A 25,086-nucleotide genomic window follows, 5' to 3' on the forward strand; every position below is an offset into this window, starting at 1 on the left:
TAACCGTTAGTTTTGCTGATCCACAGCAGAAAGCACTGCGTGAATCTTTCTATCACTCAGCAGGAGGCTTCATCTCTCCAACCACTCTACCACAGACTATATAGCTGAATTTATCTGCTCTATACATTCATAAATATCAGCTGGTCTACACTGGATATGAATCTGGAGATCATTAGCGAAAAGCATTGCCCTTGAAAACCGCAGCGTTGACAAAACCGAGTTTATAAGCATTAGAAATAATATTGAGGCAGAAGAGGAGCCCTGCGTCATATCTAAAGTTATTGGACGCGAATGAGTCAGGATAACAGTTAGTAGCAAAACTGCAAACGTTTGATTACTCACATATGAGTGCAGCCATTTAATAAAATGAGCTGGGAAACTTAAATCTATCAGTGATCGAAGCAGGGCTACATGGCTAATAGTGTCAAACGCCAGATGAAAGTCAAAATTTACTGAAAGTGTGACTAGTCCCAAATCCATACGGGAACGAACATCGTCAGACACTTTGTTAACAGCCGATTGGGTACTATACCCATACCTTAAGCCAGATTGTAACGACGAAAGTAGAGACTTTGCTTCTAAGCAATCATACATTTGTTGAGTGGTAATATAGTCACAATCTTTGGCCATATAAGGGACATTTACTATTACACGTGTCTGCTGGGCACTTTTTGGTTCAGCGACCTTAGAAGGAAAAACTACAGTAGACAGTTTCTATATAGAAAGATATAGACCCTCAGATATTGGCAAACTGAAGACATGCAGAAGGTAGACTGCAAGAGTAAGAAAAACACCAGAGAAATAACTCAGTGACACGCCATCACTGCTACGATCCTTAGATCAGTTTGCACAATGCATTAACGACTAGCACAAAACAAACCAAGTCCACTGGCGTAGATCTGAAGGTGTCTGGAAAGTCAGTCGTTCGACAAAGTATTTCATTAGGCTCCTGCAATAAGCAAAAGGGACTGACACTTGCCACTGACGAGTAGTAGTCCAGCAGTGGGAAGGCTGACAAAGATATTTATAGTGATTATGGCTTACAAGTAAGAATCCCATAACAACTCAAAATTCTCCAGCATTTAGACTTATTACCCTCTCCAATCAGTCTTTCCCTGAGGTACGAATCAAGGGCACTCAAAATATTGATTGTAATCTTCTTAAGCAACTCCCTATACTTAACTATATCTTTTGGGTCTTGTGATCTCTTGGCCTTCCGATAAATAATGTCACGTCTTCTACATTTGGCCCTAATCTCAACCGTTATTCACGGTGCAGGCATTCTATGGGCTTTTTGGACTCTGAAGCGTGCGTGCATGTGAAGCACCTCGATAACCCGAGCTCAAATGGTTGAGACAGAGTTGTCCAAATGAAAAGTACCTTTATCCAAAAAAAGTACCTTTTTTAAGTAAATTTTCTATAGATGCACCTCATATAAAAAGTTTACTTGTAAAACAAGAGAGAAAGCGCTACGATTTACATGTCTATACATATTATCCAAACGTATACCAGCCAGTGCTGACTGCAGTGCAGAGAATTGGTTTCTTTGTCTCTCTTCCTCTTTTCCCCCTGTCTGTTAAATACACAGAATGGTGCGTTACAGTCACAATATATATATGCTCCAAAAAAACATGGTAAAAAATCTTTTTTCTTTGCTATTTATTTTTGTACATGTATAACGATGTGTGAAAAAAAGGTTACAGTAATGAATATTTATAAAACAACAAAATAAGGTTTAAAAATAAGAAAAAACGTTGTATCTTAAAAGGCAAGCCATTCTGGATGAAAAATTTCATTGAAACGGGTTATCGAAAGCAGTTCTACGCAATTGACGTGCAAAAATTTAAAATAGTTGGACTATGCACAAATATAACCCTTATTTTCTTATTTCTTGACTGTATCCAGAAAAAAACAGGCCAACAAAAATTTTCAGTTAGTATTGCATTTTCAGAATATTTAAACGAACGTTGACAAAATGTTTAAAAAATTTGTGTCACAGCCTAGCCTCTTAAAGTTAGCAGAATAGTTATATCTCAAAAGGGAAGCCAGATAGGCCAAAAAATTCTTCTTTGTATGAAAAATAATTATTTAGGTGCAGAAATATATATTAGACGACTTCATTGAAACAAACGCAACAATTTAAAAGAAAATGAAAGTCATATATCAAAGGAAAAGCTACATCCTACCTGTTAGACCTATACCTGTTAGTTGTTGCTTCGATGGTACCACTATCTTGGCTGATAATGGTGAGCACGTAAAACGAGCTCAATAACTCCCGACGATCCACGGGTACTAATACCGTGGCAGATAATGGTGTGCGCATAAAAAAAAATTAATAATTCCTGACGATCCATGGGTACTAATACCGTGGTGGATAATGGTGTGCGCGTAAAAACAACTTAGTTATGGACCAGGGCAAAAAAGAGTGAAACAAGAAAGAAAGAAATGTGAAGAATTTGTCGTATAAACCTTAACACTAACTCTTATTTATATAAAATAGAAGTTTACGGCAAACCAGTGCGAACCGAGGCGAGTGAAGTATTTAAAATGTTACGCACTCGTTAAGGACTAAGTAATAGTAGAGGTAGACTCTAACTATTCAGTCGACCGTTGAAGGGTGAAAAAAAATTAATTGTGTTCTTACCTCGTGGTGGACTGGGAGGTAGCAGAGACGGACTCTTACTACTTAGTCTACCGTTCGAGGGAAAGTACTTAAGAGAGCCTCTAGGGCTTTTTATAAGAAGTAGCGGACCTCGGTGATGCGCTGATTCAAGAACGACGTAGGAAAACTTGCTGAGAAAAAGTCTTAAAGAAAATCCAATAGCCAAATATCTTATTGGCAGAACTGCTCCAGTTTAGGCACTCCAAAATTAGCACTTCCCACATCCGGCTTGCTCTCCTATATGAGTCAAGAGACGCAAAGATAATTCACGTACTCTTGCCCTTCCTTTCTCTTTTAAATCTAGATTTTAAAAGATTTTAATATGACTTAACATTACCACTAAAACAAATTGTTGTCAATATTCACTAATGCTAAACACCAGTCGTTTATTCAACTGAACTCGTTGCAAGAAGAGCAGCAAAAATTGCTTAGCAATTCAATTAATGCTTGGGTGAATTAGCGATCGGTGTGTTAGAATTTATCAATTACTACTACTACTTAAGCACCAAAACGGTAGCCACTGCCTTCATTATTTGTAATCATAATATCAGTAGTGGTAGTATTAATTATAATAATAATAAAAAGAATAATAATAATAATAATAATAATAATAATAATAATAATGATAATAGTAATAATAATAATAATGATAAGAATAATAATAAAAATAATAATAGTTATTATAATAGTAATAATAACAATAGTAACAATAATAATAAGAATAATAATAATAATAGTTGTAGCATCTCCGAGTCAAGAAAAGAAGGAGGGTTAACTTTCCGTTTTCTTTTACATTTGGGAGGAAGTGTTAACAATTAACTAGATTAAAAATTAGACTATTGCAAAATGTTTATGAAATTAACAATGTGATGCAAAAAGGGCTACTTGGTAAATCATAAGCTAGTGATTTTAAACTGCAACAAGCAGGTTATCTCTTGAAAGATAATAGTGTTATTAACCAGGCTTGTCATAGTTTTTATGTAATGAAGTTGTTTCCAAGTGGTGTAGTGTGTAGTGATTATTTGGGACGACTCTGGCTTTTACTAATACTTTCGCTTATTTATGTGTTTTTATTCTAGGCTTTTAAATATGCCACGTTATATCATTTGATCCTTATTTAAAGTTCATTATTTTTATCATCATTGTACAGCAGGTACGGGTAACTTGCAGGTGATTCACCTCTTTTTAGATGCACGTTGGTCCTTCCTCAAGTGCTTTTAAATGAAATTTCTAAGTCATGAGCAGGGAAAATATTGTTGGTAACTTTTGGTTTACCGGTGTTACAAAATTAGTTCTTAACAATGGAGCATACCTCTATGTCTATTGTTTACCATAATCTCAATCCGATTGAGTAGATTATTTTATTTTCATGGAAGCCAGAGCTTAAAAAAATTTTGATTTATTGGATACAAAGATTGCAACAATAAATTATTTTGTATATGTAATGTCATAACAACTGTGGAACTATTAGTTTTAAAAGAAAACAGTCTGAATTCCACGTAACAGGAGACACGTACTTTCTTTCAGTGGAGTATGGTGATCTTTTGTTTCATTCTGCTTATATAACCAACAGTTTTTACATGTAATACATGTATCATAGCATACATGAAAGAACTTTAAATGCACAAATTACATGTAACATAAGTGGTATACTAAGGTTTCCGTAATAATACGCGCACGTGATTGAATACGAAAAAGTAGTAAATTTTTGACTATTTTAACATCCCATTCTTAAAGATCTATTTACATTTAGTGTAATCTGATAGTTTCAGTTTCTGTTATACCAAGTTTAAAAACATTTTAGTTGAAAGTTTTATTTCCACCACGGATTCTGAGAACCACACCTGATTTTTTTGTTACGCATTTTTTAAATTACTATAGTAACGAATACGTACAATAACTTTATTTTATTTCATTTATGATTCTTATTTTATTGCTTATAGTAACCTCCACATTTTATCACCAGGAACTATGTTTTTTTTATTTTTAATACGGATTTTGAATTTAGCATTTAGTACGTGCTGAGAAAATAATTAAATTATAAATTTTAAAGTCAATCAGCTTAGAATCATTTATATACACTTAAAAGATACTTCTTATTTTTATAAGCAATAAATTTTTATATTGTTTGAGACGTTAAATCTATTTGTATACTGACTTACAAATTAGACGTTTACACTTAAGGCTTACTCTGTAGACATATCCTTATTTGTTCTTCATCTCTTAGGTTAATAATAATATCTGCCAGATAACCTATTTGCACATTCGGATTAGCAACTGAAATGTTTGTATCTGAACATTATTTTCAATTATACAAACAGTTTTTTCCTAATATCCTATGCTTTTTATCTATTTGCTGTCAGACTTAGTTTACTCTCTTTGTAGATGTTTATTAGATTTTTGTGAATAGGTTAAGAAATTATGTGAAACAAATCCCACTCACTAGACTACTGATCACTTGAACAGCAGTAAGTGTTCATACTTGATTTGAACTACTTATAAAATATTACTGTTAGAATCACAGACAGGTTTTATTTAAATTAAACTAAAATAAATTTTAATTTAAAAAAATACCATCAACCAATTATTTTATAGTTAATAATTAATTAATAAAAGTATATCACTGTTTCACTTTCAATATAAACTAAATTTCCATGAATCATACGGCTTTCTTTATTTGCATGTTAAAGTCGATCACCTACTTGTAAATTACGATAGTTATGCGGTGTTTTTTTTTCTACCGTTCTTAAAGGTCGTCATGAGCAAAATAGACATATTTAATTTAAGAAATTTATTTATTAGTTGCTATATTACAAAGAAAGTTTTTGGTGTCACTTGACCATTCTTATTTTTATCCAAACTGTCATCATTACTTATCTTTCTGAACAGTAAAACATTTATTTTGTTTGCATTTTCTAATTTAATACAACTTACCTTTTTGAAGTCAATGATGCCCTCTACGTTTTAATTGTTTTTTAAGCTGCTAAAGTTCTTAATTTTTTTTTTTTTAATTTAGCCATTCTCTTAACTTCAGGTATTTTAGGGCTTTACGCAAGACCAAGACTTATTTTGGTCTTGCCTTGGTTTTATCACGGTTTTTAAAACAAGAGTCAAGACAAGAGTCGAAAAAAAATTTCAAGACCAAGAGTCATGAGACCAAGAATGTTATTTTGACAAGATTCTTGGTGACTATCCTCAGTCTTATAACTATAAGACATTGTATTTATTTCTGGTGATTTAATTTATTTTAATGCAAGACAATTTTTAAAAAATACACAAAATTATTAAAGTTTAAATGAACATGAATAAGAAATTATTAGTTACGATAAACCTGGTGGGACCTAATACATACAAATAAAACAATATTTGTAGTAAAATATTTAAACTGATTCCACAAATACCTTTCGCTAGGGTACTTTTAATCCTTGAGCTTAAACACAGAAAACTTCAGGGGGTTTGACACCCTTAGGTGGTTCTTTTATAAAATAATCATAACCCATGGTACGCTGCTAGATTACGCGTTGTTTTGACGAATAAACGACGCTTCTTGTCTATGGCTGTTAATATAAATAAGAACTTATTCTGTAAATCGTGAAATATGCACACATTGAATAATAGAAAATAACTATTAAATAAGAGAAATAACTTATACAAAGAATGCCAAGCCAGGCACCCTTACATGCGTACAACCACATTCTTTGACAAACAGACAAAATCTATCAGTCTGCGTGCTTTGTCAGAGTACCAGACGCCATCAAAGCTGTTCGCTAGCATTTGTCTAGAGATAGTGCCACTAGTCTCTCTCTTCTACATCATTATAATATATACATAGCTTCCAGTAAAAATGTATTACATTTCTTATACGCCTTCTTACATTTATACTAGTTTTCTTTATTCAGTTTCTTAAGCTTAACATGTTTCCTAACTTTTTAAAATTTATTCTCCAAAAAGATTTTGGTAAAATGTCTGCATTATAACTTACTAATTCAACCTTAATAATATTAATCATTTTATTGACATAACTTTCATTTACAGAATGAAAATGTAATTCTGTATATTTTACAGTTTTCGTAAAATTACCAAACTTAGCTGTTCTTACAGCTCCTGAACTGTCTTCATTCATTTCAATTCGTTTCTTTAACTTTGAACAAAATGTGTCTATGAAATTTTTTATTAATTTTAGTTTACTAAGAGCCTCTGACAATACTTTTATTGAAATAATTTTGATATCTGCTTAAATAATTTATACTACAACTTACATAAGGTCTCACTTCCAAACTTATGTACAAAATACGAAATTTCATACTTCAAACCATTTTCAAATCGTTTTCTTTACCCTAGCTTTAAACTTTTAAACTAATCTTTATTGATGTGTTATATAATTGAGCATTCTCTTGGTTGTATTTGTTTGACAAAGATTTCATATAATTTCTTCGACTTAAAAACCTTGCATTTTACTTCATATTATGAATAATATTTATTCACAAATAATTTCTTTTTTTTCCAAATCCTTCAGGCAAAATTTTTTAAATAATTTTCCCTCAACCACATCAATGGTCCTTGAACTTTTTGAACCAGTTAATACATTACTAACAAATAAAATAATGTAAGCTCAAACTTTTACACAAAAAATATCAACAATTGTGTACTTCATTGTTTTTGAATTATTATTTGAGAACTGCATTAAAACATTCAAAGGAAGCTCTAGGGCTTTCTGTTAAGCCACTCAATGCTTTTTGGAATAAACATACTTCACAAAAATTATTGCTAAAACCTTGCAGTTCTTTGACATAATTCTCTGATTTAAATTTCTTACTAAAAATGCAGTTTGAATATTCATCTATTTAATAGTTAAGACTCATTTGCAACAATACGATAACAGAATTCTCATGGTTAGCTTCTAAGCTACAAGAAAAAATATCTTTAATATTTTTCTTTTGTTTTAATTCTCTGACTACTAACCTTGCTTTTCATTTTTTCTCATTTTTTTTTAAATAAATCTGTTTGACATTGCAAACTTTTTTGTCTTTTAGCTTATCTACCAATATCCAAGTCTTGATTTATTTAAACAATAAATTGCTCTTTTTGTCGTAATTTTTTTAATTATCAGATTCAAAAATTCTGATTGCTTCACTAAAGCTTTCAGGATTTTTTGCACTACAATAATTAACATAAATAGTATTATACACGTAATTGTCATTGTATATTTTTAAATGCTTAACATTCCTGTTCAGTCTACTGTTAAAATTTTTTTTTTCTATTCTCACATTTACTTTCTTCCTCAGTAATATCATTGTCGTTTTTATACTTAGCATCTTTGAATTCTTACCTTGCATCAGATTTATTATCATAAAAAGCTTTCATCTTTAATTTTTTAGTTTATTAGATTTCAAACCAATGCAATATGTATCTTTTTAATGACATATACATGTCTTGCTGCAATAATCCTATTGTTTATCAGAACTATATCCTACGATAATCTACAAGAATTCCTAAGCCTGCTTGTTAATCTCATTTTAATCTCCCTCTCTGTTCGGGCGCACATTAAAATACTTTGCTCCCAGACTTTTTTAAATGTTCAACATTAGGATTTACACCAAAGAGCAATTAAAAAGGATTTTTCAATTAAAAAGTATTTGCAAGTGTCCTGTTCTTTAAATAGGCTGCCACACATATAACTTCTAGCCAAAACCTTCTATCTATCCTAACTTTACTTGGACAAAATCTAGAAATTTCTATTATACTTCTGTTTATATTTTTCAGCATTACCATTTTATTCGTGCACGTACAGTGAACATGCATCTAGACATATTCCTTTTTCTTTCACAAATTCAAAAATTCTTTTATTCATATACTCTTTTCCATGGTCACATAAAAACTTTTAGTTCTTCTTTCTATTAAATTTTTACTTTTAATAATGTATAAAATAACACACTTATAAACTTCATCTCTTAATTCAAGCAGATGTACTATGACAATTGTACTGTTGTCATCAATAAATATTAAAAAATGTTTCTACACATTAAATCTAATGGTATTGTAAAGTCTTTTTAAATATAATAGACTAATCAGATTTGCTGTCATATTTCTTACATGCAATACATTTGACATATCAATTCCAACGAATCTTTCATAAACTTTTAAATAACTTAAAACTTGTCCTTCTTTTGTCAGTTGTAAGCTTCTACCATCACTTACATTTACATTTACTGGATTTCTTCAACAAATAACTTAAAAAAATATAATTACAGTTCACTACATGATTCGTACAACCGCTATCCAAAAGCCAGTCAATATGTTTACCTTTTGTTTTATTGCATTGCAGCAGACTCAACTATCTTCGCTAAAAAAGCTCTAAGTGGTCAGCTGCCTTTTGCCAAGTATCCTGTTGTGATGCGTGGCCTCTTTCTGGTTGTCCAGTTAGGCCTTCTCCTTTTCCTGTATTTCTGCCTCTGCTTCTTGAAGCTTCTCGATGCACGCCGTTTCAATCAAATTGCTGGTGTCTGCCTGTTTGTGCTTAACCATCATAGCCAGCATTGTTAACGTTTCGGCAATCTTTCTTATTTTCCTCACTTTGATCTCAGCCATAACAGGCTCTTTCTTGTTTCTCATGACCTTATGATTTCGAAACGATATTTGATTTCATACTTGCACTAGCACTTTCACTTTTATTTTGAATTTTCAAAATTTTTATTTTATTGATCACATAACTATTAGTCTCATCTTTTTTTTTTTAAGTGTCTATCAAATCATTGATGTAACTGTTTGATTCTGGTTATATTCTTAATAAATAATTCACTTATTTTCTGACACTGTAGCACCGGCAGGTTTCAACCTATCAACTGCTTTTTTGAATTTACTTATAAAGGCCAATTACTCCTGGTTATCTTTTGATCTGATTTTTTAGAATTTGTTTTAACATATAATCCTTAGTGCTGTCGATTTTTTAAAGTATATTCCATTAAACTTATTAATCATCTTAAATGCTATGTCCAAATCACTAGCAAATCTTAGCAGTTTATTTTAACTACGACTGTATGTATAAATTATGGCTTACAAATCCATTTTAGCCCATCCACCTTCCTTGTCTGTCTACATTCTTGCTATATTTCTTACTACAACACATTTCTTTAATTTTAAGAACATCGTTATCTTTTTCTTCCAGTGTGCATAGTCCTGGCTATCGAATACAAGTATTGAAATTCACGCCACCTCAATATTACTTGGATCCGTTCTCGAACGTTCTAGTTTTTTTTAATTTTTCTTTATCTTCGTAAATATTCTGCTTTAACACTAGTACATTTTTGATGGCATTTACCATATTTTGCAATGTTAAATTGAAAATAACTATTAAATGAGAGAAATAACTTATACCAAGAGTGCCCAGCCAGCCATTCTTACATGCACACAACCGCATGCTTTGACAAACAGACGACATTTATCAGCCAGCGTGTTTTATCAGAACACCAGGCACCCACGAAGCTGTTTGCTTGCATTTGTCTAGAGGTGGCGCCACTAGTCCACCTATTCTACATCAGTATGATATATACATAGTGTCCAGTAAAAATGTATTACATTCTGAATAGAGGCAGTCACCATGCACTTAGTATTTGTAAATGCATACGAAACAAGTGACACGAGCAAATTTTTCTGCAAACGTAGTTTTGAGTACTTGATTCGTTTTGAACGACCATAGTTATAAGATATTTTGAAGATTATTTAAAAAATTGACGCTTATGACTGACTTTTCAGAAAAAGTGTATAAATGAGCGTATCTTTGTATATTAATACGTACATCAATACGTTATTTACATTTTTTTGCTTACGTCCGCTATTATTTTTTTTTAAATTTCATTATTTTTTTATTTCTTTTTCTTGGAATTCTCACATTTTTTGTACGAAATGCCTAAATTTAAGAGTGTTGTTTTGTAATCTAAGTTTTATAATCGACTCGACTTAATTAAATCGAGCTCTAAAGGGGCTCCAACGTTCCTAGTTAACTTTTTTACATGTGATTGAGTTCCGCTTGTGTTTCATAAACTTTGGTCACCTACATGCTATAATAATATCTGACTGTTTTATTATGTATTTTTTCATTTTGTACCATTACGTAATTGTTATAGTAAGCTTACATGATCCTATTCAATTTTATCCATGACATTAAGATATGTACATAATTGTCGCAATGATGTAAGCGTTACTGTGGTACGTAACACATAATAACGTATTTAATTTGGCTTGTATAGCAAGTTATCTATTGAATACCATTGAGAATTTTGAATGGTATAAGCTATTATTTGTTTCTCGACGAGGATTCTTTGGATATTTTATTGAACTGGTTCCCAGCATTTTTTTTAGTGGATAAATGACCACGGTCGAGTCTCACCGACATTAATGTATACACTCGGAACAGTTACTGCTTACTTACATTAACATGTACACATACCACAGAATTTTGGATACGTGCAGCAAAATTATCTATTGTTTAATGTATTGTCTCCTTATGTTTTACTCGTATTAATTTTTTGTTCAGTATAAATCAGTTATGGAAAAAAGACAATGGATAGTGCTACGATCTAGTTATGATGTGATTCAAGATATATTTCTTGTATTCCTGTACAATATTATATATTTCTTGTATTCCGTTTTAATCAATGCATTCTAAACCAGTATAAGATTCAGAAGAACATTTACATGTGGCTTTAGTTTGGTAGAAGTAATCCAGAAATATGTCTATCAACAAAATTATTTTAATAAATGATACACAACTATTTCAATGATAAAAGATCTTGTGTTATAAACTAAGCAGTAAGAAATTAAAGGATATATAACATATCTAGAGCAAAAACTTAGTTGCATAGGTACTGATGTAGGATGTAAAACGGTACGGTGTTCACAACAGTCTCATCTGGTGTCTTTTTTTAGGCAAATTTTTTGGTGAAAGTATGAGATAGCCAATACTTAAGACTTATTCTGTTTAAAGATGAATGAACCTTACGGTGAAATGAGTACAGAAATTGGGTAGTTATGCTAGTAGTAAATGCAATATGCAACCGTGTTATAGCTTATGTATTACCTTTAATTATAATAGTTGTTGACCAAATACCTACCGACATAAAGTGATTTAACAATAATAACGATTTAATTTAATAGTTTGTGACAAAAATCTGTTTACCAATAAAATTAGAAATATAACCTGTAAATGCAACCACTGCGTTAGCATTAAACAATAAAAATTTAAAATTTATTATTGTCTACTGTATAGATGTACTAAAAAAAATACGTAATGTTTTAAAATTTAATTGTTTTTTAAGGGGCGTGAGCATGCCCCCTAACGCACGGCTCCTCCACAACTAGAGGCAGAATTACAGCATATTATAACGTCTACCTCTCCAAAAGTCACGTCTTGCCAACTAAACACAGCCTTACGTTGTTAGAACGCTCCAGAAAGTAAATGTCTACGTGGCGTACTTGCAGTTTAGTCCTCTGGAGGACCTAGTCGAGCTCAATGGAGAGGTGCACTCACGGATATTATTAAGCACCTAGCGACCGTAGCTAAGTTATGCCAGGTAAAGTTTCTCTACAAGAAGGGGCATAGCCGACAGATTAACTACAGGAATCAACTATACCGAACATACGAGTGCATAATGAGAATCTGTAACGGCATTCATTACCAGCTAGTCTGGAATCAGTGGGTTTTTCTCCCCCTTTATTAGTCCGTTTTATAGGGTAGTGGCTTTAACAGCAGATAAAAATAAATTTAGAGAATGCTGCTTTCTAAAGAATGAAGATAGATGAAGAAAGTATCAGATGTAGGATATAAAAAAAACAAAAAAGATGTCTTCCACCAGGAACTTAGCAACATGATATTAAATATTGTATTTAATAAGGGTTCGTATGGATATGGCTTTTCTTTTTAGGTTTTTTTTTTTAATTTTTGCGTAAGACTTATTTGTATTATTATTGGAAGTACCTAATTTGTTGTACATTTATTAGGCATTCGCAGAAACTTTTTGCTTTGCTTTAAGTTTTTATGTTGAACATACACATATAATATTACTTTCATAGAATCACCAATCTAGACGTATACAAGCACGTAGATGCTTATTGATATGTATATTCATATTACCATTTATATGATTATCTTACGATTATGAATGATGTTGTTGTTATTGTGACATTGTTTTTACCACTCTTATTATTACTATAGTTTTCTTGTAATTATTACTATTTTTCATTTATTTGTCACTTTGTTCATTAGTTTTCTCTTTAATATTATGATTTCTTCATTTTTCATTATTTGCTTTGACTGAAATTTTTGTTTTACTTATAATACATCTATACATGCACACGTTTATAGTTTTTGCTGCTGGGAGACTTTTACTCCTCGTAATTATTAAGAAAAAAACTTTGTTAATCGATCCAGAATTATTTACGTATAACAATTGTCTACCTTGGTAAAAGCAAGCCTACTTACTTAATCTCTGTCTTAAACTTTATAAGCTTTTTCAAAGGTAGTTGTTATAACCACAGAAAACTAAGTTTTTAAGCACAATATTTTTTTTATTAGCATTTTTCTTACAAATGTACTTTCTCTTAAATGTCTATTTTTATACTATCCTCAAAAAGATCTTGCATATTTTTCTATAGGTCTTTTCTATAACTTTGTGTACTTTTATCAATGAATCAAAAGCCTGAGTCATAACTTCTAGCCAATTATCGTGTGAAGGGTAAGTAACTTTACTAGTACGAGTAGTTAGCTGAAAGCTTACTTTTTTTTCTTTTGACTTTACAAATATCATAGGTAACTAATGAAACTTTTTGAATCCGTCTTTGATCCTGGATTTACTTACGGTATTGACTTTGATCATGGCATTCATTACTAGTTTCAGACATTATACTGCTAAAATAACCAAAGGGATGTCTTCAAATTAGTTTCTTATAAATACAGAGAAAATTGTCCGTTCGTTTTGTAAGTTTCTCTCTTATATCAATCCCATCCTGTTATATAAATCCTTCGCTAGTTAACATTTTTTCTGCCTTCTGAACTCTTTTTTTCTTTCTTACTCGGGGGTTGTCTTTTTTTTACGGGTTTTCTGGAACTTTAAATTTTTTAATAGGTCCTGCAATACATTTATATTTTTTATGAGCTTCTTAGCACTACTCATTGTTTTATGGGTTCCCTGACACCATTTAATGCTTTTATGGGCTCCATCGCACTTTTTTTTATTTTTCTTGTTTCTCTTTGTCAGGAATAGGACCTTTACCCTTCTCTACGGTCAGCCCTTATAAATATATGTATCTCACTGAATCTATTACCGTAGGTATAGTTCAAGAAAAATTCTAGTGGTCTAAGATCGCATAAAGTCTCACACCTTAAGGTTGGATCCTGCACGACGCCTGTCATCCTAATAAGATAATTGTCCTAAATAGGAGAGCTCACAAAGTCCATTAACCTTAGCACGCAAGGTAAGGTCTGATCTTAGTTCGTTGTATATTTGTAGCACTTTTGAGTCAGCGTATCGTTCTGCTTTTTTGAGATCTGTTTGAGAAGTAATCTTGACAATTTACGCGTAAGGTCTAGTATTGCCATAGGAAACGCCAGAAAGGTTGAGTTCCGTATTGTCTGTACAGTAATCCTTATTAATTTCAGTTTTGTGTGGGATTTCCTTGGAACATTGAAAGAAGGTGAAAATATAACGTTATGTAAGAAGACATACACTTGTTTTGTTGTAACATTAGTCCCATTGTTTTTAAAAGTCATAGTAATGTTCTTGATTTCTTATTACGATTCTGAAGTAAAACGGGCCATACTACAATATTAATAATTTACACAAGCAGTTTAATACTTTGAAGGCCGCAAAGCATATGATCAACTAACGTTTAAAAAGTCGCGGGGACTCTTTGGAGACTCATAGCATTGCGCCGTAAGTAAAGGTTTTAAAATGTAGTAGAGAAGGTCGTTTTTGGGGCCTTATTTAAATTAGTAAGCATTTGATGTAAGCCAGAGGCTCAATGAAAGGTTTAAAAGTATTAGCATACGCTGAAAAGGTCTACAATTTTGATTGAAGTTAGTAAGAGGTGTGTGAGCCTGACAGTCTTTTCATTTAGTGCAAAAAATAAACAACCAACCTTCAACATTATTTCCCCTATCAGTCAGGCTTTTTTTGAACTATTACAAATCAGGAACTGTGGGGAAAGTTTAATTTTGCAATCATGTCATGACTTAATAAGTCTTTCTCCTTATTCTGTAACTTGCCGTGCAAAGGAAGAGAAAAGTGGTAGTGTCTTACAGTTATAAGTACAGAATCAATAATAGTGATTTCATTAAACGTGAATTAATTGACTTAATGAATCTCTGTACAAACAAAACGGTGAAAGTTACTGACTGAGGCCAAAAACTACCTAATTCTTGGTAAATAAGACAATGGTTTTATGGTTTTACAAAAAGTGTACGCAAGGTTTAGATCGTATGATGTGGGGAAATCATCAGATACAATATGCACTTAGGTCTCCACATAACTAATATTTGACTGAACTTGACCTAAGGTTCCGACTAGCCCGTGATTAGTTTCTAAAAAACCGAATAAAAAGTTGTAAGACATTTTAACCAAGTACCTCAATGTTTTTTTAATGATATCGTTGAGCTTGAAATATGTGACAATAACAGAATGAGGTGGATCGAGTCCTAATTTTTGGTTCTATATTTTTTAGTATCTTACAGGACTGATTCAAGGCAGAATAAGAAAATTTTATAAGATTTTAATAAAATTATTAAAACAAACACTTTATTTAACAAATTGACTTGTATACATTTAAAAAATGTCACAGAGTCCACAGCAATGCAGTTTTAAAGTATGTACGTAGAATGGAATAACATAACATGGAATGTAATTTTAGTTGCATCATCATTTACAATTTTTTTTTTTTTTTTTTCAATGACTAAGTTACAGTTTTTGACAATAAAAACGCAAAATGTTTGTAATCGGTAATTACATAAGGTATAAAACATTTTTTCTGTTACGTTCGTCTAACTTTGATTCGTCTAATTTTGAAGACGCTGATTTCTGCTTAAAATAAGATCATGTATTTGTATTCAAGAAATTAAATTTTAGTCAATATATTGTTCTGTTGAAGAAAGAAGGTAAAATATACTACTTAGTAGTAATGTCACATGAGGAATTGTTAGTTTGTAACTAAAGAAGTATATAATTTCTTAAATGTACAACGGGATGAGTACATTGCACCTCAAGCAGAAGTAAGTCAATCCAAGAGTAAAAAATACTGATTAAACGGTATAAGTCCAAATAATATGTAATTAACTTTTTTACAATAATAAGTCATACACTTTTTAATACAAACCGAGAAGTTGTAGTTTATTATTAATTATTCATTGTTTGTGAATGCTAGTTAAATAATCTTTGAATTTAAAAATAATAAACTCAAGCCTTAAAATCATAGAGAATATCGTATTTTTTTCACCTTGTTGACCTAAAATATTAATATTTGTAATAAATTATAATACTGGCAAAACTAAGGCTGAGAACTTTGGCAGGAATACTCTCTTAACAGTCAAAAACAGTAACAAATAAGTATTTTATATTTTTACTTATCCATTTATGTGTATGTATGTTTGTATACAAATGTACAATAAACGAGAGTCCAGCGACCGAGCAATATTTTAATAACTTATTACACCACAGCCTATCTGACTTACAACAACTGATATCTCAAAGTCCTAAAATGTTTTTATACTTGTTAAGAAAAAATTGACAATAAAAGCAGCCAACTTGATAAGTAAATTGCTAAAAATAATTAGGCCCACGTCTATGGTCCCACAAGGATAAAAATTATCTGCAATAACATTAAACTTTTACTCTCCGAAACCATTCGATTAGGTAAGAAATAGGTTGTTAAAGTGTTAACCTAATTCTGCAATAGCTTAAAAGTAGCATTATAACTTAAATTGCTCATTAGGAATTACTAATTTAAGCATTGCAGTGGTTCTTAGGGTATCAAAATGGAAGAAAGAAAGTAGAGAAGCGTGTATTCTGTAATTGTGTGGTGTACATGATGAAAGTAACGAAAAATTATTTTTGTTTATGGAAAAAAGTATGGTTGTATGGATGTTGGTACAGAAATTTGATTTGATATAATACCATAGTCCAAAAATTGTCTAATTGCTGTAAATAGGAATGGGATACTCCCAATTCCGTATAATTTTGTTAACTTGCTTATCGTTCTTAAAAAATCCAAACTCGTTCTTAAGAATTTGTTGGCACTGGATTTACTTGATTTAAAAATAGCTTAAGTAATTTTCAATAACTGACAAAGCAATGCCGTTATGTGCCAATTGCTAGGTGCCTCTATTAATGCCAAAGGTAGTGAGGAACTTTCTTTCAAGCCTTCAACATCTGAAGAATAAATATATATTTTGTTCAACGGCTATCATGTTCTCAAATGCATAAGAAATTATCTAGCTACGTTTGATATGTGTGGTAAGGTTGTATATGAAAAATTTGTTTAAAAAGTTGGTGAAATTTCATGATATCCAAGGAGGACATGCAGTATGAAATTTTTTAAAACACAGGTTGATTACACACAAAAGGAGATTAATGTGAGACTTACTGCCCAAACCCTCAGTAAAAACGTTTTAGCTGCTTTACTGTATTTTTCTTTTAATAAGAAAATTTCTAATCTTTAAAATGTGTTGAGAACTTCAAGTATTGTTTAATTATTGTTTTGACATTTTAAACTAAAAAATTAGATATAAAAAAAAAAGTCGAAAGATTCCATTTCTGAAGAAGATAATGATTAAGTATTAAGATATGAGAAAAGTATTTTTCATAATCAAAAAAATCTTGCATGAGCAAATAGAAAGCTTCTCAATCATTTAAGACAAAAATAATAATTTTGCGGGGTTGTAATATTACTCTTCAATGTCATTAGTTTTTTCGATTAACATTTTGACAAAAATAGTAAGTTGTTATTGACCTACAAACTTTCTAAAAATCACCTAGAAAGTATTTTTAACACGTGTAGAGTTATAGGAGCATGTAGAAGTGATTCGACATATTAAAACTAATCGTTCATAAAGCCATCAAAGAGTCACTTTATGCTAGTTGCTTAAGTAGAGATAATACACAAATTCAACATATTGAGAACTGCAATACACGTAACAATGCTAAGATTATAAGTTTCACAATTTGAAATAGTTAATGAGTCACTTTAATTCTTAACTTTCAATCACTACTTTTAAAGGATAAATAAAAAAATAAGAAATATATAGGCAATGTCGCAAGTCACTTTGTTGATTTCGCTCTTAAACGGACGTCACTAAAAGTAATTTAATTCTATGAGTGCCCTTGAACTCTTTTTAAGAGAAAAATCATTGAGATTTGACACAAAAAAGCATACTGCTGGTCCGATAATACTATCTATAAGACTCAACAATTTGCAGAGTAGCGAATAAAGTTTTCTAATTTTATTACGAACAGAAAAAAAGCTTATTAATAGAGTTAGTTGAAGTCACTTAAAAAAGTATTTAAGTGAAAAAAATTTTCCATAAATCTTACAGATGATCTACTGAAACATGGACTCAGGTGATAAAGAAAAATTGTAAGTACCTGCCTTCAAGTTACAATAAACTATTACGAAAAAAATCCTTGCTGTAAAAAAGCTATAAGAATCAAAACCAAAACTATTTCATGTTGCAATGAATTATACCATTAAATTCTTTCAAAAATTATTATGAGTTACTTTTGTAGTGTTGGTTTCTGTAAAAGTGTTTTTTAACAATCATGTATCTATTTTGTTAGTGAAAAGTACTGATACAGCTACAGTACAGTTAGTACCTATTGATTTATATTTATTTAATTTTTTGTTAGAAAATTTTTTTTTATTTCTTATACTAATTTCAGTAATTTTCTTTACAATTTTTAAATGATATAATATTGTACATTCGTATAATACAATTTAAGAGATTAAAGAAAAAAGCTTACAATTTTTATGCTACTAGTTAATATACATTGTGTTAAAAAATGAAGTAATAGCTAACAGGAATCAAAGGTTATTGATAAAGCTGTAACAAAAGATCTGAGTGACTGAGCCTTATATTGTCCGTACGTATTAAGCTTAGTTATTCGATGTTACTTGTAGAAGGTAGGTAGGACTTAAGTTAAATCTAAATTGGGAACCTCGTTATCTGGCACGGTCGATAACAACAGTTGTTCAAACAACCTTTTTGTCATGGATTTTTTTTTTGTAGAAGTTAAAAATACTTTAAACCATCGTTAAAGCATTTCGCGTATTAACTCAAATCGTTAACATAATGAGAAACTTATTTTGTGGATCAGAAAATGAGTAAACATATCTTGTTATTGTTAATAAAATTGAATAATGAGAGATAATAATTCTAATAACGATACGTATAATATAACCAACGACAAATGGCTGCTTGCATGCATGACCGCATGCTTCGATGGACAGACTAAATCTTTGTTGCATCCGCGTTCAAGTGCGAAGAGTCTGCGTATATGAAACATTTTCAATTTGCCAGAGATGGTGCCTTTAGTCCATCTCTTATACATATACTCATATGTACGTTGGGAAAAATGTACAATATACTTAACACACCTTCTAACTTTTATACCAATACAACTTAATAATTTAACTCAACTAAACATACTTCTGAGCTTTTCAAATCTTAACCTTCTAAGAGATTTCGAGAAAATATCTGAAATAATACTTCCTGATTCTACTTTTACTAAATCGATACAATTCTCCTTTTCTTACATTACTTACCATTATCATACCTTAAATTAATGATTCTTTTTTCTGTAACGTTCTTTCGTTACTCTACTAGTTTACTGACGACTATAGTCAAAAAACCAAAGTTAAAAAATATTTTTTCTTATTTAGTCCTATAGTATTATAAGGCCCATTCAGATTAGTTTGAACTTTTTATAAAATTTCCTTGGCCATTTGTCTATTATTATAAAATGGAATGTCGTGCATTTTATTTTTCATACAAATAGCGAATTTCATATAATTACTCCTAATTATGTTTGGCAGAACTTCTGCTTATTGATTTTTACATAATAAATTTAAATATTTGAAATTGACAAAATTTCATCATTATTCTTGTTACTCATAGTCTTAACAGTAATATTATAATTATTTTAACTTACACTTTGCATTTTGTACAATTTATCTATTTTCAACGTGATAGCTGAAAGCGCACCCTCACTATTATAAATTTTTGCCATATTATTTTGAGCAACAACTTTATTTTTATCCATAATTTTTGATGAACTTTATAAATTTTCTTTTATTTCTTAGCTTTTGTAGTTCTACCATCTCTTTGTTGACATTTACAAATTTTTTAATTCAATAGAACTTATGAAAGCATCATCTCGATTTACCACATGATCAGTACAACCACTATCTAAAAGCCAGTCCATCCGCTTACCTTGCGTTTCACTATAAATCGTAGTAGATTTAAGTACTTCCACTTAAAATACTTCAAGTGAGCCGTTACCTTATTGCTAAGTATCTTGTTGTGACGCGTGGACTTTGCTTCGCTGTACGCTCAAACCTTTGCCTTTGCCTCTGCATCTGCTTTTTGAAGTTTCTAAATGCACGCTGTTTTTCACGTAATGGTTAGCGTCTGCCTCTCTGTACTCGACCACCATGGCCAGCATTTTTTTTACTCAGACAGTCTTTCTTAAAATGGCTGATTTTATCACAGCCGTAACAAGCGCTTTCTGTTCTGTCGTGATCTTTTGACTTCGACATGGAAGCATTCAATTTTACAGTTGCACTAGCACCTCAACCTCTATTTCTAATTCCCAACATACTTATTTTATCGATCACATAACTAACAGTCTGATCTTATTTTTCAAAAGTGTCTTTCTAATTAATCTTGACATATCTTCTGCAGCGCTGTCGATACTTTTAAGTATTGTTGTTTCTATTTCTAATGCACATTTGTGTAATTTTGAAACAACCTTATTCTTTTTTTCCAGTGTGGATAGTCTGAGCTATTAAACACAGATATTTAAATTTTCACCATTTTAGAATTGCTCATTTCCTCTTTTCATTCTTTTAATTTTTTGATTTTTTTTTTTTTCATAATAAAACCTTTTCAACACAAGTATATCTTTGATCACATTTACAAAAATCATAGAACTTGCTGTTTGCCGTTAGATTAAGGTCACATAAAAAGTGCATTTTTACAACTGTTAATAATCTAATAAATAATATTAGGAGAAATTGATTTAATTATTTAAGATATTTTTCTATAACACTAAGGAAAGCTTTAAAAAAAGATCATACAATATTTAGAGATCTTTGGGCTGCAAAAAAAGATTTTAGAGATAAGCTTATGATTTTTTGAGGAGATTTTTCCCAAATACTTCCAGTTGTAAGAAAAGAAAAACATGATTATTGAAGAAACAATCAGATGCTCATTTTGTTAATATTTTTTACGAATCTTAAAACGCTTTTATATGCTTTAAATTAACTATAACTTTAAAAAATTTTTACTCGATATTGAAAAAGAAAAAATTAGAACACTTAGGATCCCTGAAAACTGAAAAACAAAAGCTGTACGTTCAGCAATATTCAAGCCCATATACAGTTTCTCTAGGAAAAGTGGTATACTTACATGACACAGTAAGTATACACTTTTATTAAATGATAAAGTTTCAAATAAAATAAAAGGTAAAACAATGACATATTAAAGCATTAATAAAAAAAATTTAAGAGAGCTGACCAATCCCACAATTATATGTAAATATATACGTATTAATTATATACCACCTTAAAGATCTAATTAAAAAACTAAAGCAATCGCTCTGCTACTCAGAAATTTAAGTATATTAAATAATTCATTTTATTACACCAGATTCAGAATCACGAACCTGTTAGAATTCGATATAAAGGTAGAAATAATAACTAGTAAAAAATAGGACATATAATTTTTATCCTAAATATTACTCCAAATACTGGAAATACACGTTTTTAACTATTTATTTTATACAGAAAGAAGTTTCCCGTAGTTTTAGCTTCTGCTTCGATTATAGATAAACCTCAAGGTCAAAAATCTTATATGGTAGGACTTTCTTTTTTAAGAACCATAGTTATTACATGCTCAATTATATGTTGCCTTATGAAGATGCAAGATTAAGAATGTTATTTTCATTCAAAATAAAAATGAAAATGACACTGAGGTTAAAAATATTGTGTAGAACAAAATTTGGTAATCATAGATGAATTGATTATGATATTGTTTGTTTGGATTTGATGCACCTCTGTCTTTTCATGGCTCATCGGGCTGACTAGCTTTTTACGTAACTACAGAAAACTGTCCTATAAATAAATATGTACTTATGTAGTATATTATTTGTTTATTTTCACTAGCTTGTTCCATAACAGCATTGGCTGATAAGCTTTCCGTGTTACCACAAAAAGTGCCCTATCTGAAATGTGTATATATATGGGTGATTTTTCCGTAGCTTGCTCAGTTCATGTCCGATACTCGTTTTTGCATGCTGTAATAAGTTTTAAAACTTCAAAAACGTTAAACTGTGCAAAATGTTGTCAACTTGACTTGACATATTGTCTCATACGGATACAATTACATCTTTATTGAGATCATGGATCATTTAAAGTCCAATTTTTCATTCGAACCCACGTCGGCAACCCAACTTTACTTATGAAAGCTTTGACCGATAAAAAATTAGACTTACTTACCACTTGGGTTTGTAAGCATTACATAATCTAGCTGTTGGGAATCAGATTTGTTCCTTAGTCACAAAAAAAAGGACGAAGATGAGTGAGTTTTAACTGCATACATTTTGTTAGCGCATTTGCACCATAATTACCGTTTTAACAAAAATCAGTTCAAACGAGTAACTTTTTGGATTGAAAATGATGAATAATGGTCACTTTTTAAAGTAAAGGGCTAAAATTACCAAATCCTTACAACATTCGTACTAGAAGTTGTTACCTCTCGATAATCCGAGTTTTTCTTTTTGTGTATTTCGCACGTAAAAACATTTTATTTCAGCCAAAGTACCATGATACAACCACTCAGTGTATGTGTACAGGCTTACAAACTACAGTTTTCTATTTTATTTAAAGCTAGTAAATGAAATATGGGAGAACAAGTCATCGTAATACGTCCACGAGTCATGCGAGCACTACAAACTGAGAAATCCATTACAAACTCTTCCATTCTGACGCTGCCTCACCTGAAAGTGCCGTTTTTTTCGTTTAAGTTTTATTTTATTTTTCCAGACACTTTGCACCAAACAACGTAGCACACAATACTTGCAGCTGTCGCTTAGTTGTTTGACGTATGCAACCAGCTTGAGCCAGTTTTCTTGAATGGCAAACTGCTTGTTTAAGATCTTGGCCAAGTGTGATTGGACTGGTACTTGATTTTTTTATTGTCAATGCTGTGATACGGAGCTACCTTTATCAAGTAGCTGAACGCTTTTTTTGGGTTTAATCTGTTTTGATTAATTGCAGTCAGTCCAACCGCTAAGCTTTAGATGCATGCCTTCTGTGATGCCTGCCACCGGGTGATGGCCACCATCGTTTATTTCAGGTCTCCTAAGCCTAATTATTATTTATGCTGTCATATTTTCCTAGCCTCAATGCTTATTGACAGTCTTCAGAAAATTTCGCAACTGACAATTTTTATGACCATCCCACGGTGAAAGCTCTGAGCCACTCGAATCGTGAGCAATTGCCGAAGACCACTGCTGATGAGCTAAGTGTACCAGTATATTACTATTGGATCTGGTGCAACTCGCAGGTTGTCATTAGTTCAATTCAGTTATAAGGATCAATGCATAATGCTCTCATAAATAGTTATGTCATCCACATCTAAAACCTGCTTTTACCAAGTAACTAGCGCTATGTGCCTAAGTTATGAAATTTAACAGACATCCCTCGAAGACCAGATATGAACACTCTATGATCTCACCCTACATAGTGGGAGGAACCATAGTGGGTAGCTAAGACACTGAATTTATTACCTAAGAATATGCTACTATTACCAGCTCTCACATCGTTTCTATGCTACGCTAGCCATTGTATTCCAAGTGATTCTCGATAAGCCTATCTGCTAAAAATCTTTTGATCGCCAAGAATTTTGCACTCTCTGGTGTATCAGTGACGCCTTTATTGAGAGACAATTTTATTAGAAGTCAGCCTGAATGTCGACTAAAAAATTCTAGTTGATATGTCTTTAGTATTAAATAGCTTTGACACTGATTATGACTGTCCACGAAAAAAAAATCACTTTTTTAACAGTGCTCTTTGTATTGATACTATTGACTACTGAACACTATGATTTTTTAATTGTTTAAGGTAATTATTAAGTTAAAAACCACCAGTATCAATTAATTTTACAATAACAGTGATCAAATTAAATTATTGGTGACTAAAGTTTGTTGAATAATTATATTACAAATCTTACAAGTACATACAACGATAATGATATCATTGAATGAAAAATAAAACACTTTAAACTAAATTACTATCGGCTACTGTATACATATGAAGAGCGTGAACAAATGTATTGAAACAGTTACATCTTCTACATGGAACTAGCGATTTTTTCCGTTTTTTTATGATAGTCGCTATATAGCAATACGATACAATATACTAGTTTAAAAAAAATTAAGTTGTATAATTATGTTCTTATCAAATAAAATTCTCATTTTTTATGCATTTTGCTTCCACTTACTATGTTAAGTAGTGCAACTTTAAAGCCTTGTATTGTCGTAATAACCCTGCTAAGCTAACTAACATTTTTATGTTAGTTTAAACATAGTTCAAATATATATTTCAAATTTTAAGAAGTTTTATTATCTTGTTTTTTTTACTATTTACTACCTTAAATAAAATGTGCCAAGAAATTATGTAATTTTTTTTTTTTTGTATTTGTTTAGCGAAAATTTGTAAATAAGGAAATTTAAATGAAAAAACTTGGAATCTTGGAGCATGGCTATTTATTTCATATATTAGTTGGACAATGTGATCCAATATTTAGGAGTCATCCTGACTCCCTCTTCAGGGAACTATGCAGATGCAAACATGAAAATGCCAAACGCAGCATGACTGATAAAGACTAGTCAGTCATAACCATGGCAATGGAGTACTAATAATTAAATAAACTTTATATTATAAACTTTACCAGTTAAAATGTATATACAGTTAAGTTATCTACAATATAAGTCACATCCTGACTCAGCACATGTAACACAAGTTTAGTTACATGTGCTGAGTCAGGATGTGACTTATATTGTAGATTACTTAACTGTATATACATTTTAACTGGTAAAGTTTATAATATTAAGTTTATTTAATTATTAGTACTCCATTGCCATGGTTATGACTGACTAGTCTTT

At 31.0% G+C, this 25,086-nt stretch overlaps 1 protein-coding gene across 1 annotated transcript in view; it reads right to left on the bottom strand.

Annotated features, from left to right (window-relative positions):
* Nos (Nitric oxide synthase) overlaps positions 1-25,086 on the bottom strand; it is a 2,633,257-nt gene that overhangs the window by 1,578,570 nt on the left and 1,029,601 nt on the right. The window lies entirely within an intron of this gene.

Source organism: Copidosoma floridanum, unplaced genomic scaffold (genome assembly GCF_036245765.1).
Source record: "Copidosoma floridanum isolate Cflo_tuat_1 unplaced genomic scaffold, Cflo_Japanese_pri ptg000020l, whole genome shotgun sequence".
Lineage (NCBI taxonomy): Eukaryota > Metazoa > Arthropoda > Insecta > Hymenoptera > Encyrtidae > Copidosoma > Copidosoma floridanum.